This window comes from Oncorhynchus gorbuscha, linkage group LG04 (genome assembly GCF_021184085.1).
Source record: "Oncorhynchus gorbuscha isolate QuinsamMale2020 ecotype Even-year linkage group LG04, OgorEven_v1.0, whole genome shotgun sequence".
In the NCBI taxonomy this organism is placed as follows: Eukaryota; Metazoa; Chordata; class Actinopteri; order Salmoniformes; family Salmonidae; genus Oncorhynchus; species Oncorhynchus gorbuscha.
In genome coordinates this window covers 10,752,756-10,773,646 of record NC_060176.1, presented here as the reverse complement: position 1 = coordinate 10,773,646, position 20,891 = coordinate 10,752,756, and the positions used below count along the sequence as shown (strand labels likewise).

Sequence of the window (20,891 nt, the reverse complement as noted above, 5' to 3'; positions counted from 1 at the left end):
GTGTTCTTGTAGGCTAAACTAGGTAGCTGCATTTCTCTCTTGCTTCTCTTTAATTTTGGAATGAGTTAATTTGTTCAAAACGGTTCAACTAGTGTCTTTCTCTCTCTTTGAGTCAACTACTCACCACATGTTATGCACTGCAGTACTAGCTATATTAATTCTCTGATCCTTTGATTGGGTGGACAACATGTCAGATCATGCTGCAAGAGCTCTGATAGGTTGGAGGGCATCCTCCGGAAGTTGTCATAATTACTGTGCAAGTCTATGGAAAGGGATGAGAACCATGAGCCTCCTAGGTTTTGTATTGAAGTCAATGTACCCAAAGGAGGACGGAAGCTAGCTGTCCTCCGACTACAGCATGGTTCTACCCTACAGAGTGCTGTTGAGTGTACTGTTGACCTTCTTTCAAAATAATGTGTTTTAATCAATTATTTGGTGGCGTGATTATATTTAGTATAGTTTTATCTAAAAAGGATAGCTTTTTAAACATTTTAAAATGTTTCTTTTTATGAAATTCAGTGAGGAGGATGGTCCTTCCCTTCTTCCTCTGAGGAGCCTCCACTGATTGCCAACCACTAATTGTTATTTTTCTGGACCATTTTATTATGATTTATTAAGTAATTTATCTATAGTTTTGTCAAATCATAGACTGCTGTCTTTAAACTTTTAGCCTAATGTATGCATCCGTTGCCTATGCTTACTTTATGTTTCAGACAGAAATTAGCCAGGCCTATTATAAACCAGCGCCTTGAAATACATTTCCTGTTATTTTGACAGAACTCCCCAAAGGTGAGATGAATGAAAATATGATTGTGTTTGACCAACATAACCTAATGCTATATTGTTTGGAGAAAGGTCATGTTTGCATTTCTTCAGGATCTGTAGCTAGATAATATCCTACTTTTATCCTACTTTTATCCTACTTTTAATTGACTTTCTTTCTATTTAGAACATCTGTGTTTGAGGAAGAGAGAGGACTGAACACACAACACACACACTCTCTGATGGGATGTAATTTCCCATCTGTCCAACGGATACGCCTGCATGGAGTGTTTTAACATGTACATGTTTAACACAGTTTTGTATCACAATATATTGTGATTTGATTACAGACATCACAATAGATTGACAGGCTAAATTGATGCTCTATGTTGAAGTTTCATGCCAATTAACTCTTGCTTTCTGCCCACATCATTTAGAAAATAAAGGGCAATGCCAAGCAGGACTGAAAGAAATCTATTGAAATTCAGCTCACACCCTCCAATACGCAAGACCTCTACTCTCTCCATTAACTGTGTGTGTTTGTGTGTGTGTGGCTGAGGAAGGAGCAGGAGAGGAGCTTGTGTGTCTGTGACCATATGGTGACAGAGATGTATAGCATGATTACAGTCTTGAGGCAGCGAGAACAGGATCCCCAAAGTCACACTTTTTCTATCCAGAAAATGATTATGGCTCCCAAAAACCAATCCACCATATCTACCAGAGCATTCTGTCAGTCTTTACCTTTCTCTTGGCTACTAACAGGCTGTGCTATATTTGTAGAAGTAACATTAAACCACTCACTTCTTTCTACAGTATTTTATTTGTTTACCCAGACACTCAGTAGAGAGCCATTTGCATTATCTATGTCCTTCTGCAGTGTTTCACATCTTGTTTGTTGATGGGAATCAACTCTGTAGGCTGTGGCTGCCAGTGTGTAGGAGATGGGTTCCTGGAAGAGGAGGAAACACACAGAGTAGATAACAGACCACTCTGAAAACCAACTGATAAATTAAGCTACCAATGACAACTGACAAGTCTACTTTTCCTAGCCACGTGCTTGTACATCTGCATTACTTGCTTTTTGGGGTTTTAGGCTGGGCTTCTGTATAGCACTTTGTGATATCTGTTGATGTGAAAAGGGCTTTATAAATACAATTGATTGATTGATACTGTAAAGCAAGTGTAGACATAGAGAATGCTTGAGCAGGGGTTCCTCATTGTGAACCAATGGAATAACTCCTTCCACCATGGGTGATTTCTGGCGGGTAGCAACTCAGTCACAGAGTTTCTAAACCCACAGGCGCAACATCACGGGACTTCCGGGAGCGCTTGTGAAACAGACCAAACAGACCAGGCCGGGGTTTGAGAAGTCAATGGGAGAACTGAAAAAGTCTTCTTAGTTGTTAATTTTCTCAAAATCTAATAGATCAACCTAGATTCGAGCCATTTTCTTCAGTAGATAAGACAAATTGACACATTTTCTTTTTTGTCAAAAACTTTATATCGAAGAAGTGCCTTTGATTTGATCGCCTGCACATGCCGATGACGTGTTTCTACGTATGAGCTTAGCTAGCCAACGTTGCCATGACATCGCCTACAAGTGTGATCGCGGATTTCTATTGGAGAAGCAGTTTTAGCCTTCATACTGTACTGTCTTTGAATCAGTGTTTTCCATTAGCACCGGCTGTCAGCTTATTAGCCAGTTACAGAATAATTTTCAGCCGGCCACATTTTTCACTTCATTTTAACTAGGCTACTTTTCATTTAACAGTTTCAATTCGCTGGTCCGTCGAGCCCTCTCCCGCTAGAATGAACAATATGCATCTTCTAGCGATCTATTGATGGGATCGGTGCCTGTCAGTCAGAAAGTAAGCAATAACAGGGAAACTTGGCAGAGAGGAAGTGGCGAAGGGAGAGGTTTCACTGTCGCCAAAATCTGTCCAAAACAAGCCCACTGCATGTTTATGGGCTTATTTTGGACTTAAACTTGTTGCCTGCCTTCCCGCCTTTGGGACAACTACTCCCATTGTTAGGGCGGAGTGTCACGTTCTGACCTTACTTCTTTTGTTATGTCTTTGTTTTAGTATGGTCAGGGCGTGAGTTGGGTGGGTTGCCTATGTTAGTTTTTCTATGATTTGCTATTTCTGTGTTTGGCCTGGTATGGTTCTCAATTAGAGGCATCTGTCAATCGTTGTCCCTGATTGAGAACCATATTTAGGTAGCCTGTTTTCTATTGTGTTTCGTGGGTGATTATTTTCTGTGTCTGTGTGCTCCACACGGAAACTGTTTCGGTTTGTTATTTCACGTGTCGTTTATTGTTTTGTTTCAGTGTTCACTTGTTTAAATAAAGAGCATGAACATGTACCACGCTGCGCATTGGTCCTCCGATCCTTACTACTCCTCCTCGTCAGAGGAAGACAACCGTTACACGGAGACATGAGCATCTTGTCATTATATACAGATATCTGGTTGCAGTCAAATTTCTTTATACAGAGGGAAGAGAGCATGATTCTCATGAATTTGCAAGTATTCAGACCCCTTCCCCCTTTACAGCCCTCATAAATCTACTCACAATACTCCATAATGGCAAAGCAAAAACAGGTTTTTAGAAATGTTTAATTTATTAAATGTATTAATTTCGCATTTACATACAGTAGGGAGAACAAGTATTTGATACACTGCCGATTTTGCAGGTTTTCCTACTTACAAAGCATGTAGAGGTCTGTAATTTTGATCATAGGTACACTTCAACTGTAAGAGATGGAATCTAAAAATAAAAAAATCCAGAAAATCACATTGTATGATTTTTAAGTAATTAATTTGCATTTTATTGTATGACATAAGTATTTGATACATCAGATAAGCAGAACTTAATATTTGGTACAGAAACCTTTGTTTGCAATTACAGAGATCATACTTTTCATGTAGTTCTTGACCAGGTTTGCACACACTGCAGCGGGGATTTTGGCCTACTCCTCCATACAGACCTTCTCCAGATCCTTCAGGTTTTGGGTCTGTCGCTGGGCAATACGGACTTTCAGCTCCCTCCAAAGACGTTCTATTGGGTTCAGGTCTGGAGACTGGCTAGGCCACTCCAGGACCTTGAGATGCTTCTTACGGAGCCACTCCTTAGTTGCCCTGGCTGTGTGTTTCGAGTCGTTGTCATGCTGGAAGACCCAGCCACGACCCATCTTCAATGCTCTTACTGAGGGAAGGAGGTTGTTGGCCAAGATCTCACGATGGCCCCATCCATCCTCCCCTCAATACGGTGCAGTTGTCCTGTCCCCTTTGCAGAAAAGCATCCCCAAAAAATGATGTTTCCACCTCCATGCTTCACGGTTGGGATGGGGTTCTTGGGGTTGTACTCATCCTTCTTCTTCCTCCAAACACGGCGAGTGGAGTTTAGACCAAAAAGCTCTATTTTTGACTCATCAGACCACATGACCTTCTCCCATTCCTCCTCTGGATCCTCCAGATGGTCATTGGCAAACTTCAGACCGGCTTGAGCAGGCGGACCTTGCGTGCGCAGCAGGATTTTAATCCATGATGGCGTAGTGTGTTACTAATGGTTTTCTTTGAGACTGTGGTCCCAGCTCTCTTCAGGTCATTGACCAGGTCCTGCCGTGTAGTTCTGGGCTGATCCCTCACCTTCCTCATGATCATTGATGCCCCACGAGGTGAGATCTTGCATGGAGCCCCAGACCGAGGGTGATTGACCGTCATCTTGAACTTCTTCCATTTTCGAATAATTGCGCCAACAGTTGTTGCCTTCTCACCAAGCTGCTTGCCTATTGTCCTGTAGCCCAACCCAGCCTTGTGCAGGTCTACAAGTTTACCCCTGATGTCCTTACACAGCTCTCGGGTCTTGGCCATTGTGGAGAGGCAAAATCGGCAGTGTATCAAATACTTGTTCTCCTCACTGTAAGTATTCATACCATTTGCTATGAGACTCGAAATTGAGCTCAGGTGCATCCTGTTTCCATTGAACATCCTTAAATTGTTTCTACAATTGATTGGACTTTATTTGGAAAGACACACACTAGTCTATATAAAGTCCCACAGTTGACAGTGCATGTCAGAGCAAAAACCAAGCCATGAGTTCGAAATAATTGTCCATAGAGGCACAGATCTGGTGAAGCGTACCAAAATATTTCTGCAGCATAGAAGATCCTCAAGAACAGTCGCCTTCCTCATTCTTAAATGGAAAATGTTTAGAACCACCAAGACTCTTCCTAGAGCTGTCCGCCCGGCCAAACTGAGCAATCGAGGGAGAAGGGCCTTGGTAAGGGAGGTGACCAAGAACCCAATGTTCACTCTTCCAGAGCTCCAGAGTTCCTCTTTGGTGATGGGAGAACCAGAAGGACAACCATCTCTGCAGCAACCCACCAATCAGGCCTTTATGGTAGAGTGGCCAGACGAAAGCCACTCTACACCAGTAAAAGGCAAATGACAGACCGCTTAGAGTTTGACAAAAGGCACCTAAAGAACTCTCAGACCATGAGAAACAAGATTCTCCGGTCTGATGAAACTAAGATTGAACTCTTTGGCCTGAATGCCAAGCGTCACATCTGGAGGAAACCTGGCACCATCCCTACGGTGATGCATGGTGGTGGCAGCATCATGCTGTGGGTATTTTTCAGCGGCAGGGACTGGGAGACTAGTCAGCATTGAGGGAAAGATGAACAGAGCAAAGTACAGAGAGACCTTTGATTAAAACCTGCTCCTGAGCGTTCAGGACCTCAGACTAAGTTCACCTTTCAACAGGACAACAACCCTAAGCACACAGCCAAGACAATGCAAGAGTGACCCAAATCTCTGAATGTCCTTGAGTGGCTCAGCCAGAGCCCGTACTTGAACCAGATCTAACATCTCTGGAGAGACCTGGAAATAGCTGTACAGCGACACTCCCCATCCAACCTGACAGAGCTTGAGATTTACATTTACATTTAAGTCATTTAGCAGACGCTCTTATCCAGAGCGACTTACAGAGAAGAATGGGAGAAACTCCCCAAATACTGGTGTGCCATGCTTGCCCCTGTATGTGTGTGTGCATTGTGTGAGTCTAGCCATTAGCAATGATCAAATCAAATCAAATCAAATTGTATTTGTCACATACCCATGGTTAGCAGATGTTAATGCGAGTGTAGCGAAATGCTTGTGCTACTAGTTCCGACAATGCAGTAATAACCAACAAGTAATCTAGCTAACAATTCCAAAACTACTACCTTATAGACACAAGTGTAAGGGGAAAAAGAATATGTACGTAAGATATATGAATGAGTGATGGTACAGAGCGGCATAGGCAAGATACAGTAGATGGTATTGAGTGCAGTATATACATATGAGATGAGTATGTAAACAAAGTGGCATAGTTAAAGTGGCTAGTGATACATGTATTACATAAGGATGCAGTAGATGATATAGAGTACAGTATATACGTATGGATATGAGATGAAAAATGTAAGGTATGTAAACATTATATTGGGTAGCATTTTTTAAAATGGCTAGTGATATATTTTACATAATTTCCCATCAATTCCCATTATTAAAGTGGAAAAAGTTATTAAAGCTGGACTTGAGTCAGTGTGTTGGTAGCAGCCACTCAATGTTAGTGGTGGCTGTTTAACAATCTGATGGCCTTGAGATAGAAGCTGTTTTTCAGTCTCTCGGTCCCAGCTTTGATGTACCTGTACTGACCTCGCCTTCTGGATGATAGCGGGGTGAACAGGCAGTGGCTCGGGTGGTTGTTGTCCTTGATGATCTTTATGGCCTTCCTGTGACATCGGGCAGTGTAGGTGTCCTGGAGGGCAGGTAGTTTGCCCCCGGTGATGCGTTGTGCAGACCTCACTACCCTCTGGAGAGCCTTACGGTTGCGGGCGGAGCAGTTGCCGTACCAGGCGGTGATACAGCCCGACAGGATGCTCTCGATTGTGCATCTGTAGAAGTTTGTGAGTGCTTTTGGTGACAAGACAAATTTCTTCAGCCTCCTGAGGTTGAAGAGGCGCTGCTGCGCCTTCTTCACATTGCTGTCTGTGTGGGTGGACCAATTCAGTTTGTCTGTGATGTGTACGCCGAGGAACTTGAAACTTACTACCCTCTCCACTACTGTTCCATCGATGTGGATAAGGGGGTGTTCCCTCTGCTGTTTCCTGAAGTCCACAATCATCTCCTTAGTTTTGTTGACGTTGAGTGTGAGGTTATTTTCCTGACACCACACTCCGAGGGCCCTCACCTCCTCCCTGTAGGCCGTCTCGTCGTTGTTGGTAATCAAGCCTACCCCTGTTGTGTCGTCCGCATACTTGATGATTGAGTTGTAGGCGTGCGTGGCCACGCAGTCGTGGGTGAACAGGGAGTACAGGAGAGGGCTCAGAACGCACCCTTGTGGGGCCCCAGTGTTGAGGATCAGCGGGGAGGAGATGTTGTTGCCTACCCTCACCACCTGGGGGCGGCCCGTCAGGAAGTCCAGTACCCAGTTGCACAGGGCGGGGTCGAGACCCAGGGTCTCGAGCTTGATGACGAGCTTGGAGGGCACTATGGTGTTAAATGCCGAGCTGTAGTCGATGAACAGCATTCTCACATAGGTATTCCTCTTGTTCAGATGGGTTAGGGCAGTGTGCAGTGTGGTTGAGATTGCATCGTCTGTGGACCTATTTGGGCGGTAAGCAAATTGGAGTGGGTCTAGGGTGTCAGGTAGGAGGTGATATGGTCCTTGACTAGTCTCTCAAAGCACTTCATGATGACGGAAGTGAGTGCTACGGGGCGGTAGTTGTTTAGCTCAGTTACCTTAGCTTTTTTGGGAACAGGAACAATGGTGGCCCTCTTGAAGCATGTGGAAACAACAGACTGGGATAGGGATTGATTGAATATGTCCGTAAACACACCAGCCAGCTGGTCTGCGCATGCTGTGAGGGCGCGGCTGGGGATGCCGTCTGGGCCTGCAGCCTTGCGAGGGTTGACACGTTTAAATGTTTTCCTCACGTCGGCTGCAGTGAAGGAGAGTCCGCATGTTTTAGTTGCGGGCCGTGTCAGTGGCACTGTATTGTCCTCAAAGCGGGCAAAAAAGTTATTTAGTCTGCCTGGGAGCAAGACATCCTGGTCCGTGACGGGGCTGGTTTTCTTTTTGTAATCCGTGATTGACTGTAGACCCTGTCACATACCTCTTGTGTCTGAGCCGTTGAATTGAGATTCTACCTTTTCTCTATACTTTGTCTTTGTACTGATGCTAATGAAAAACAGGCTTCTGGTAGATGGAAAGCCTTTCCCAAAAACATGAAATGTTAACTACAAAGTTGCATATTCTTACCTGGCAGAATGATATCATGATTATTTTCATCAATCCAGTTGGTATTTGTTTTGCAAACTCATCACATGTGCGACAAAACACAGCTAAACAACAACCTCTTGCTTGGTGCACACTTGATTTAAAGGGTAACTACACCCCAAAAATGTAAATGTCTCAGTTTTTTCCCAGACCTCAAAATGGTCTCACGATGTGGTTTAAACATTGTTGTGGACTTAGAACCTCAAATGTATTTATTTATTAAAAATTGTTTTTTTGAGAGAGATCCTAAAAAAAAGGTCAAAAAACAAAACCTGGACAAACAAAACCTTGAATTTATTTACTCTATTTTTGTCTTAATAAAATTATATAATTCGAAGAACATTATTATGGCATATATTGCAGTAAAACTGTAAATAAGACTCATCTCAAAATGAGACAGGTTTAATGTTCTCTTATTTAGAAAATAGTCCTGGTCATATAGGCTTAGGCTTAGACCTAGACAACCACCAAAACAGCTAACAATACACGGAATTCCTACGTTTCAATCATTTAAATTGTAAAGTCATGTCTTTCTACACAATACCACAAATCATTTTTTTACAATCAGGGAGGTAAACTCAAAGTGTTCAATCATTTTCCTGTGTATTTCAAATGGAATCATGTAACAAAATAGAGCTCTTAAAAATGTTGACCGCCTAGCTGGCTACTTTTTCTATTTGTCTGACTACTCTATGTACTTGTGGAAAACACTGGCAACTCTGTCCAGTCATCCTCCTTTTAGTTTGCCTCACTTGCCCCAGTCAGAGAGCCTGCCATAAAGTGCTTTCTACTGCTATGGTTGTATTCTTGTTTGTGTGAATAGTTTGTTGAATGTAGGAAATTATTGGGAGCAAACAAAGTCTGTTCCAAGCGGCACACAGCACAAACATGAGCCTCAGTATAACAAGATTGTGTTAATATTGGAATAGGAAGTTCTCCTGACTCGAAGCAGTCGCAATAATGAATTGATAACTAATGAAAGTGTTCTGTGGTTGCAGACAGATGCTTTCTAGTGCTTAGCAACACCGGTGTGGATGGGTGGATGCCCATTCAAGTCTGGTGTGTTCCTCCGTAGTCTCAGACAGACTCAGTCTGATGGGACCGTGGGAGTATAACTCATTCAGCACAGCACACACCTACCTGTATGTAAGGCACTGATATCCATGTCCTCCCATCTGCCAACTAAACAGCCCAGTGCAAGATAGATTGAGATTGTCTGTGCCGCTGTCTTTCTCCCTGTGTTGCATTGGAAATGTGTTGCTCTGAGACGGAGGACTCGTGACACAGACAATGCAACGCACCTTATGTAAACACTATAGAAACGACTGAGGCAGGAAGCTGGCATTCAGACATGTGAGTTTATAAAAGGGCAAAGGAAAAAAATGATTGCAGAAATTTGTTATAGCTGACACTTTGATTGTGTGCTGCATGAAGGGAGTCATTGTGCCCGTCTCTCTGGCCGCTGAGAAAAGAGAACAACAGGCCAACCCGGAGATCTATGATGGCCCAAATGTCAGCCTGGCTGTAAAATCAATTGGTTATTTGTTGCTGAAATGACTTGATGGAAGCAAGGATCCTGTTTTGGTCTTCTTCTCTGGAACTAGCTGGACTTTGTGTCTTTGTCATTGTGCTGTTTTAACATTGGTGGGTTAGGTAACAGCAGACGACAGGGACAGGCCGTGTCACGACTGTCCTACAACCCTCTTCTCACATTAGAATTCACATAAAGTATCGCTGTGGTTTCAACACAATTCAAACTTGACACACTCTTCCCAAGTTCAGAACGGAGAAAGTGTTCTCTTTGTTCCACTCTACTGCTACTTTACCTAAGGTTAATCAAATCAGTTAGTTACTGCAGTGTAGTTTCATGTAATTACACCAGGACCGGAACTATAGATTCAAAGTAATTACATGTGTGTTCATGTCTTAGAAGAGCCAATGAGAGATGTTGAGTTTGTCCTTGTGATGTGCTTGGCCTCTTTATTATGCCTCATTGGGGAATCATTCATTTCTGCTGATGTGGCTTCTGTTATTTCCACCTAATGGTGGGCTCTTCAATACTTCACAGTGGACCGGCCACATCAGAGCTTTATTTGATTTACTGCCATCTTGGACGGCGCCATGTGTCTTTAAGGTAATTATGGGCGAGTCGTTGAATGCATAACCCACCTGCCTGCCCGGTCACCCTCGCACTCAGCTAATTAAACACTATGAGTGGAGGCATGGGCTGGTTAATTCATCAAACCTCCAGTCTCTCAGAAATATGACAGTCAACTGTGAAGTCAAGCTATATATGACTGATAGCTCCTGTCAAAAAGCGAAACTCTTTTTAAACCAAAGTCATATTTACTCCATGACTGACATAGATGTGGTTGAGGTTTCATCCAAACAGTAGCACTTTAGGTTGAAGTCTCCCATAATCATTGGATGGAGCTGTCTGTATAGGTTTTTGGGGTCCCCCCCCTTCCCTCCTCCCCCCTGCTGTCCATGGAGCATGCTGTGACAGGCTGAGCGGAATCCAAGTCCACATGGCGCTGCCGTGACAACGGTCTGCTGGTTGTGTAGCAGGTTGCTGGTGGAAACCAGCGGAGCTAGAGTACAAAGAAGGGATTGTTGAGACTGGCAGCGCGGTCGTAGTAAAACTCACGTTAATTTACATGTAGGTCAGTGGAGGAATGGAGGTCTGCCTTAGTGCTCTCTAACATGGTGGGTTAGTTAGATAACCTCTCCTGTCTCAGATTGGACCAGGGCACTTTAGCTGTTACTTTAATCTGGCACTATATTAATGACTTGCATTTCTTTAGAATTCTTTCTACTCAGACTGAGAGAGGTATTTATTTTGATAAAATATACACCGAAGAAATTAATGTTGTTTCAATTGGTTTTAAGTAGCTACACTAGAGCCTGTGAAATGGTTTTCCCAGTTTTCCCCCCAGAAAATGTATAGCTGGATCAGTCAATGCTTTAGGAAAAGTGCAGCTCTGTAGCTCCCCAAGGGGAGAAATGATACAATTGAGGTACAATGGTGTCCTGTTGGGACAATGTTGCTATTGTTGTTTGGGGTTTGCAAACCTGCAGGACTGACAGGGGGAAGTGTACGATATCCATATAGACCCACACAGACTCCCTCTCTTCTATATCCCTCCACTTCTGTCCTTAATAAGAAATGATGGTTCCATCAATCTTTTATTATTTATCTCAAATCTCTGTGCTTATTTGCTACCTCCCTCCAGTCTTCTAATTGGTATGGTCTGTTCTGTGTTACAATGGCACTCTGGGAAGAATGAGTTAATTAGCCATAAAATGTAGCAGAAGTGAAGGAAACCACTTTACATGGAGATTAAAGGCAGCTCAATTTCCCTACAGGCATTTATCTCTAGGCTCCACTAATAAAGCATTCTCTTTCTGCATACAGCAAATCCACGCTTCACCGGTACAGAGATCCAAGTCTCCAAGTGAAGGAAGGCTACAAACTAATGTCACAATGCTTTAGTTGACCTTTGGCCTCAGCATACCAACATCCCCTTGTTCTGAAGGAACATGTGTTTGAATGGTAATGATCATCTCCGTCATTGCAGATGACAAGGTTAATCTGCTCAGCAAACCTAGTCAAGTGTAGCAAATTCAAATGTTTTTGGCGGTTACACCAGTACTTGTATTCAACTCTTTGAGTGCTTTTGAAACTGCCAAAAATACCTTTGATATTCAGTGCTGACTTTCAAACTGCCACAGAGAGTGGAAGAACTTTAGCAGTTTTTTTTAACTTCTCTATTTTCGCTGGGGCTGCTTGACCCTAGTGGATCGTTTAAAAAACATGTTTTTTTGACAGACTTCCTTTTAAAGTGTATCTCCAACTGTTCCTTTCATCCTGGTGACACAGGAAGAAAAAGAGTCGTGTTGAGTCTTTCTGGATGGTAAATCTAAGGAAACCCACTTCTTCTTTTATTCTTACAGCAACGTGTTGACGGCTGTCATTTCTGTCTTTCTTATGACTCAGTGTTGGCAGGTGTGGTGTGCTTTCTAGGAAAGCCTATATTCACCACAGACACTGAATGCACTTTCATTACTTCAATCATTATGGCTTCATCATAACAGTTCAATTGACCACCCAGAACTAAGTCCTGATTCCCTCAGGTGGATGTACTGTAGGTAAGATGGTCTGGACAGTATTGAATTTGTCCATTAATGTCATGTTTGCTTCAAGGACTATGGAATTAGATGGGAATTGATTGAAATTCAGATATTTCTGTGTCAAGTGGCAGAGGGAGAGATGACGGGGGAGTGATAAGAAGCATGCCACTGAATACCAATCAGACAGACCTCCCTGTATCAGCCCCAGCCGCAGCCAAGCTGCTCTCAATGCAGTAGACTGGAGGTGGGTTTAACTGCTGTTATCCCATTGAAACTAATATAAAACTCCATTCAAAGAGCTGTTCATCTTCTCTCATATGCAGAAAGATTGACCACAGAGTAAACATCCTCTTTCTGTGAAGGTATTTTATTCCAGTTTATATGAAGCAGTTATGCCCCCTTGGGATTTGGGCCAATAATCTACAGTTTTCATAGTGTTTTCTCTGGCTAGTCTGAAACTATACTGCTACCCACTCTTACATACCAGTAGTGGTGTTTAGAGGTTTCATGCTGAGAAGTGGAATTCCACAGTTCCCACTGCTCAACCTTGTGGCTGTTTCATTCAGCCCAGGGCATCTATGAGCGGTCAGACTGCAGGGTGGCTTAAAGCTGTCTTTTCCATTTGTTTCCAAGTACACAAACATCTCTGTATGTATTGGCTATGATGGCTACAAAGAATCCTCACCCCCTGTCTCTTACACTTCAGCATGTTGGTGAGATGTGCTGTCTGTCTGATCCAGTGTGTAAATAACAGTCCTTGTTCTACTCCTCTCTCAGCTGTTTGTTAAGACCATGCTGTGACCTTCACCTGACATTAGTGATTCTGAGAGGGTTTTGTCTCCTCTTTAGCCCCCAGTGTGTATGTCAAGCTCTCGAAACACTCTGGAATCGCTCCTTGCCATGCTGAAGGCTGTAATCAGTGAATGACTGGGCTCTTCTGCATTGTGTGTCAACCTCCATTCACCTGCATGCCACTCACCACCATGGCATCAGCAGCATTACCAGGAAGTCACTTTTCCATCCCCAAATACATACTTGGATTTGTTAGGTGATACAGTATTTCATCACTCAGCTAAATCATAATCAAAACAAATACGTCTCTTGGGTAGCTGTTCAACTTTCACGTAATGCTGTTGAAAACTCAGAAGCACTTTGACAGTCCGTGTGTGGGCTGAACTGACAGCTCTAGCGATGTGTGTGATGTGTGTGTGTGTGATGTGCCGAGAGGAGAGGCAGGATAGTCATGCCCTCCTGTGTTCTGGCCCTCTCTCCCTGGCTCTCTCCCTCCCTGATGTTTGGAGAACGAGGGTGTAGTGATTATTCTGAAGTTTTGGAGGCAGTAGGCAGAGGCTGTGGCAGGGCCCTTTGCCGTGACAAGACTTTTGAATGATTTCCTGTTTTGACAGAAGCTGTTTCCAGTGAAGCTGCAGAAGAGGTACAGGGGCTATAGTGCTCTCCTCTCTGAGAATACTCTACCTGCTGCAGAATGAATAATTTATCCTGTGGAAGTGGGAGAGGAAACAATGTGTAAAGCTTAACACTGCCCCTGAGCACGTAGTCTGTCTGGAGTTATTGAAGATGCCAGGATCCATTCTAAAAGAAATGACAATGTCAAATAGAGGGTGCTTATATCTCAGCAACAAAAAAAAGAAACGTCCCTTTTTCAGGACCCTGTCTTTCAAAGATAATTCGTAAAAATCCAAATAACTTTGTTTAAACCCTTTACAATGAAGATATACACTGTTTCCCATGCTCGTTCAATGAACCATAAACAATTAATGAACATGCACCTGTGGAACGATCGTTAAGACACTAACAGCTTACAGACGGTAGGCAATTAAGGTCACAGTTATGAAAACATAGGACACTAAAGAGGCCTTTCTACTGACTCTGAAAAACACTAAAAGAAAGATGCCCAGGGTCCCTGCTCATCTGCTTGAACATGCCGTAAGGCATGCTGCAAGGAGGCATGAGGACTGCAGATGTGGCCAGGACAAAAAATTGCAATGTCCGTACCTTAAGACGCCTAAGACAGCGCTATAGGGAGACAGACAGCGGACAGTTGATCGTCCTCACAGTGGCAGACCACATGTAACAACACCTGCACAGGATTGGTACATCCGAACATCACACCTGCGGGACAGGTACAGGATGGCAACAACAACTGCCCGAGTTACACCAGGAACGCACAATCTCTCCATCAGTGCTCAGACTGTCCGCAATAGGCTGAGAGGCTGGACTGAGGGCTTGTAGGCCTGTTGTAAGGCAGGTCCTCACCAGACATCACCGGCAACAACGTCGCCTATGGGCACAAACCCACCGTCGCTGGAGCAAACAGGACTGGCAAAAGGTGCTCTTCACTGACGAGTCGCGGTTATGTCTCACCATGGGTGATGGTCGGATTCGCGTTTATCATCAAAGGAATGAGTGTTGGACCGAGGCCTGTACTCTGGAGCGGGATCGATTTGGAGGTGGAGGGTCCGTCATGGTCTGGGGCGGTGTGTGACAGCATCATCGTACTGAGCTTGTTGTCATTGCAGGCAATCTCAACGCTGTTGCTTTACAGGGAAAACCTCCTCCTCCCTCATGTGGTACCCTTCCTGCAGGCTCATCCTGACATGACCCTCTAACATGACAATGCCACCAGCCATATTGCTCATTCTGTGCATGATTTCCTGCAAGACAGGAATATCAGTGTTCTGCCATGGCCAGCGAAGAGCCCGGATCTCAATCAAATCAAATCTAATTTTATTTGTCACATACACATGGTTAGCAGATGTTAATGCGAGTGTAGCGAAATGCTTGTGCTTCTAGTTCCGACAATGCAGTAATAACCAACAAGTAATCTAGCTAACAATTCCAAAAGTACCATCTTATAGACACAAGTGCAAGGGGATAAAGAATATGTACATAAAGATATATGAATGAGTGATGGTACAGAGCGGCATAGGCAAGATACAGTAGATGGTATTGAGTACAGTATATACATATGAGATGAGTATGTAAACAAAGTGGCATAGTTAAAGTGGCTAGTGATACATGTATTACATAATAATAATAATATATGCCATTTAGCAGACGCTTTTATCCAAAGCGACTTACAGTCATGTGTGCATACATTCTACGTATGCAGTAGATGATATAGAGTACAGTATATACGTATACATATGAGATGAATAATGTAGGGTATGTAAACATTATATTAGGTAGCATTGTTTAAAGTGGCTAGTGATATATTTAACATAATTTCCCATCAATTCCCATTATTAAAGTGGCTGGAGTTGAGTCAGTGTGTTGGCAGCGGCCACTCAATGTTAGTGGTGGCTGTTTAACAGTCTGATGGCCTTGAGATAGAAGCTGTTTTTCAGTCTCTCGGTCCCAGCTTTGAATCCCATTGAGCACGCCTGGGACCTGTTGGATCAGAGGGTGAGTGCTAGAGCCATTCCCCCAGAAATGTCTGGGAACTTGCAGGTGCCTTGGTGGAAGAGTGGGGTAACATCTCACAGCAAGAACTGGCAAATCTGGTGCAGTCCATGAGGAGGAGATGCACTGCAGTACTTAATGCAGCTGGTGGCCACACCAGATACTGACTGTTACTTTTGATTTTGACCCCCCCTTTGTTCAGGGACACATTATTCCATTTATGTTAGTCACATGTCTGTGGAACTTGTTCAGTTTATGTCTCAGTTGTTGAATGTTGTTATGTTCATAGAAATATGTACAGTTAAGTTTTCTGAAAATAAACGCAGTTGACAATGAGAGGACGTTTCTTTTTTTGCTGAGTTTATTTGTCTGCATGTACAAGTGGAGTAATTAGGGTTAAGTGTCTTGCTCAAGGGCAGATTATTAACAAGTTAAAGTTAATACTAGTAAATAATAGATGGGTTTTTTGAAGTGCTTTTCAAGGAGCCACAGATGTTTTGTTTACTTATACTGTAAGGCTGTTTTGTCATTAGTCACAAATACACTGGTGTCATGTCTAAAAATGCCCATCCAGGTCTCCAGTTTCCACATTCATCTTGTCCTAACCTGTGTAATGGTTTGAACAGCCACTCAAGGCCAAGACGTTAGGAACACAGCTGTCATGTCATATTCATGGTGACAGATTAAAGTGATGGCAGTTTAAGAAAATAGACAGGGTTGGGGGTATAACACTGCACTGAATGAAAGGGAGTAAGACAAAGAGTGGATTCAGAGGCTGATACAGTGGGTGGCTATGTACTGCAGAGCTGGGAAACAGGCATTCCATCACTCACCAAACTGACATTTGATATGTTTAACTCTGGAGACGGCAATGAATACATTAACAGTTGTCAGGGCAGAGATGAGACAATCTTCTTCCTGTGGTGAGCTACATTATAGAGGATGGGCCAGTCATGGGCCAGACGGTCAGAGACAGAGCAGGGTGGCCAGCAGCAGGGCAGTAGAGGAGAGGCTAGTGGGTCCAGGATGGGAACCTGCTGCAGCTGCATACCTCTTGGTCAGGAGGTTAAATGCCTGGCTGAACATGAACAAGAGGCTGCCGGACAAGACAGGGAGGAGACCATAGAAGAAGAAAAAGACACGGAGGAGACTATAGAAGAAGACCTGGAGGAAACAATAGAAGAAAAAGGTGCAAGGTAATGCCTCAGAAGATTCGGTTGACAAAAGATATTATGATAGATGATAACACCTTGAAAATGTCTACACTTTTATTGTAGGCTGAAAGTTTAAGCACTGACACACACTGAGTCTACAAAACATTAAGAACACCGTCTCTTTCCATGATATAGACTGACCAGGTGAATCCAGGTGAAAGCCTAGATCCCTTATTGATGTGACTTGTTAAATCCACTTCAATCAGTGTAGATGATGCTTAATATAGATGCTTTATCTTGGCCAGGTCGCAGTTGTAAATGAGAACTTGTTCTCAACTAGCCTACCTGGTTAAATAAAGGTGAAATAAATAAAAACATTTAAATGAAGGGGAGACAATTGAGACATGGATTGTGTATGTGTGCCATTCAGAGGTTGAATGGGCAAGATACAAATATGTATGTGCCTTTGAATGGGTTATGGTAGTAGGTGCCAGGTGCACCGGTTTGTGTCAAGAACTGCAACACTGCTGGGTTTTTCACATTCAACAGTTTCCTGTGCATATCAAGAATGGTCCACTACCCAAAGGACATCCAGCCAACTTGACACAACTGTGGGAAGCATTAGAGTCAACATGGGCCAGCATTCCTATGGAACACCTTTGACACCTTGTAGAGTCCATGCCCCATTGAATTGAGGCTGTTCTGAGTGCAAAAATCGAATTCAATATTAGGAAGGTGTTCCTCATGTTTGGTATACTTATTGTATTTGCATGTGCAGTATCTCTTGGGAAGGAAGTTGGCTGAGGGAAAAACAGCTGAGGTGGATAATAGTTTATGAGTTGTGGATTGCTTGTGGTTTGTCTCTTATCATTTGTTTCTCTCTTCATGAGGCAGAGGGAGGATCCTGTGCACCTCAGAGTTGTTTCCAATGCCCCTCTGGAGGGAAAACACTGGGTCTGTTCCTACTGATTAAGTTCACATGACAGCAGCTCCTCGGCTGCCTGCCTGCCGCTTTCTGTCAGAAAGACACTTGGAGTGGAGACACTGCAGAAATATGCTGCAGGTTTCCCTCATTTCTCAGACAGGAAAGGTTTTGATTGGCACAGAGGGAGGAATGAGCAAGTGCTTATTAACAAGAGAAAGTCAGTGAGCCCCCATGCAGAATTCCCAGTGTTTGGTTTGGAAGTGTGGGATTGACTGGAATCTCCCGATGGGCGTTCAAGCTCCTCTGTTTTGTAAATGGAAATTCTGGCGCTGAGATTTTCACTCTCCCAACCGAGCTCCGTGGAACACTGAACATCCCTTCTGCATGCTTCATGGATTTAAGTTTCATTTGCAAAATGTTCCGACGTTTGTGTGTTGTATTGTCTCTGTTCTGTGGTGTCTATTCTTTTCCTTTTGTGTCTGTTCTTGTCCTTTTTAATGGCTTGATTTGATAACCGTGAAAGACATGGGCAGCATTTTCCATGAATTTGTCTTAGCTGTTAAATCCTAGACATTTGTCACACTATGGAAATAATTATTCTATATTGCATTTATTACTGGTTACAAGTTTGGGATTCCTCAAATTCTCTGTCAAGTGTAGGAGTGTGTTTCTCAGTTTGTAGTGTAAATCACCGTGTCTGATGCTATAGACCTTCTGTATGTGTGTCATCACACTGGGGACGTCATCCAACCTGAAAATATCCCTCAAATGATCCTCCAGGCCCATAATGCCTGGTGCTTTGGCTCTGACAGGGCTTGAGAGTTTCAGTCCTAGCTGGTGCTTTGGCTCCGACAGGGCTTGAGAGGTTCAGTCCTAGCTGGTGCTTTGGCTCTAACAGGGCTTGAGAGGTTCAGTCCTAGCTGGTGCTTTGGCTCCGACAGGGCTTGAGAGGTTCAGTCCTAGCTGGTGCTTTGGCTCCGACAGGGCTTGAGAGGTTCAGTCCTAGCTGGTGCTTTGGCTCTGACAGGGCTTGAGAGGTTCAGTCCTAGCTGGTGCTTTGGCTCTGACAGGGCTTGAGAGGTTCAGTCCTAGCTGGTGCTTTGGCTCCGACAGGGCTTGAGAGGTTCAGTCCTAGCTGGTGCTTTGGCTCCGACAGGGCTTGAGAGGTTCAGTCCTAGCTGGTGCTTTGCCTCTGACAGGGCTTGAGAGGTTCAGTCCAAGCTGGTGCTTTGCCTCTGACAGGGCTTGAGAGGTTCAGTCCTAGTTGGTGCTTTGCCTCTGACAGGGCTTGAGAGGTTCAGTCCTAGCTGATGCATTGCCTCTGACAGGGTTTGAGAGGTTCAGTCCTATAGCTGGTGCTTTGCCTCTGACAGGGCTTGAGAGGTTCAGTCCTAGCTGGTGCTTTGCCTCTGACAGGGCTTGAGAGGTTCAGTCCTAGCTGGTGCTTTGCCTCTGACAGGGCTTGAGAGGTTCAGTCCTAGCTGGTGCTTTGCCTCTGACAGGGCTTGAGAGGTTCAGTCCAAGCTGGTGCTTTGGCTCTGACAGGGCTTGAGAGGTTCAGTCCAAGCTGGTGCTTTGGCTCTGACAGGGCTTGAGAGGTTCAGTCCAAGCTGGTGCTTTGCCTCTGACAGGGCTTGAGAGGTTCAGTCCAAGCTGGTGCTTTGCCTCTGACAGGGCTTGAGAGGTTCAGTCCTAGCTGGTGCTTTGCCTCTGACAGGGCTTGAGAGGTTCAGTCCTAGCTGGTGCTTTGCCTCTGACAGGGTTTGAGAGGTTCAGTCCAAGCTGGTGCTTTGCCTCTGACAGGGCTTGAGAGGTTCAGTCCAAGCTGGTGCTTTGGCTCTGACAGGGCTGGCTCTGACAGGGCTCTGCAGTTCAGTCCAAGCTGGTGCTTTGACTCTGACAGGGCTTGAGAGGTTCAGTCCAAGCTGGTGCTTTGCCTCTGACAGGGCTTGAGAGGTTCAGTCCAAGCTGGTGCTTTGCCTCTGACAGGGCTTGAGAGGTTCAGTCCTAGCTGGTGCTTTGCCTCTGACAGGGCTTGAGAGGTTCAGTCCTAGCTGGTTTTTGGATCTCACAGGGTACGGATCGCCTCCAGTAAACGTGAAATCATAGAGTTTATAGGATCATGGTCTGTACCAGTTAGTGACTGTGGATTTTGTGATTGAATATTGCTATTCACATTAACAGATTATTGAGTGTGAAAACCTCTAAAATGGAAAGCTCTATCTGCTGTATGCCACTGAAAGCAGATCTGGAGCAATTTCATTCACTGCAGCGTTTATTGAACACATCGACCACATGGGAGTGTGAGGACTTTCATTTGGTCCATTGTGCAAAGATGCAAAACTAATTGTTTGTTCATGATCGAGTGGATTCTCCCCCTATCCACTGTAAAGTGGGTTGGCTGTGCTTTGTGCTAGCTGCATTAGGTCTACTGTATATTGTCCATACAGTAACCCTGTGGCTGTTGTGAGAAGTGTAGAGGGAGATGAATGACACTGAGTAGAGATGGTAGACACGGTAGACACACATGGCTGACTATAGTAACACATTGAGGGCCGTCCCGTCCCAGGCTGTTGTGAGAAGTGTAGAGGGAGATGAATGACACTGAGTAGAGATGGTAGACATGGTAGACACACATGGCTGACTATAGTAACACATTGGGGGCCTTCCCGTCCCAGGCTGTTGTAGCACGTCACACAGTAATGGCTCTATTGATTTCTACTATTTATGTGTCTAATTATGGCTGGGCAGTGGTTAGTTGTCTTTAGCTGCCCGACCGTGGCCCCCAGTTATAACTCTGTGGCTCCTTAATTCACTGAGGCATGAGTGATCAGAGGACAAATAGCCCAGGGCATTGGGCATGGCAGTGCCTCAGGACATTAAAGACTGGTGAAATATCTGTAGAGGGAGAGAAAAGTCATCTCTGTCTGAATGAATCATCCTCTGGCCACTGGAGTGTGTTTGTGTGTGTGTGTGTGCCTGTGATGTGTGTGTGTGTTTGCGTTCGTGCGTGCGTTCGTGCGTTCGTGCGTGCGTTCGTGCATGTGTAATGTGGAACATGGTCAGATAGGTTGAACTATGGTTATTCTCAGATCAACCACTAGGTATTGCTGTTGAATCTTCTTCAACCACTCTTGACTTTCACCTCACCTCTCACACCACATCACAACTGTCA

General features: G+C 44.3%; 1 protein-coding gene across 11 annotated transcripts in view; it reads left to right on the top strand.

Moving 5' to 3' along the window:
- The window catches only part of LOC124033634 (pleckstrin homology domain-containing family A member 7-like), a 174,094-nt gene that overhangs the window by 1,476 nt on the left and 151,727 nt on the right, over window positions 1–20,891 (top strand). The gene's annotated exons all lie outside the window — the stretch shown is intronic.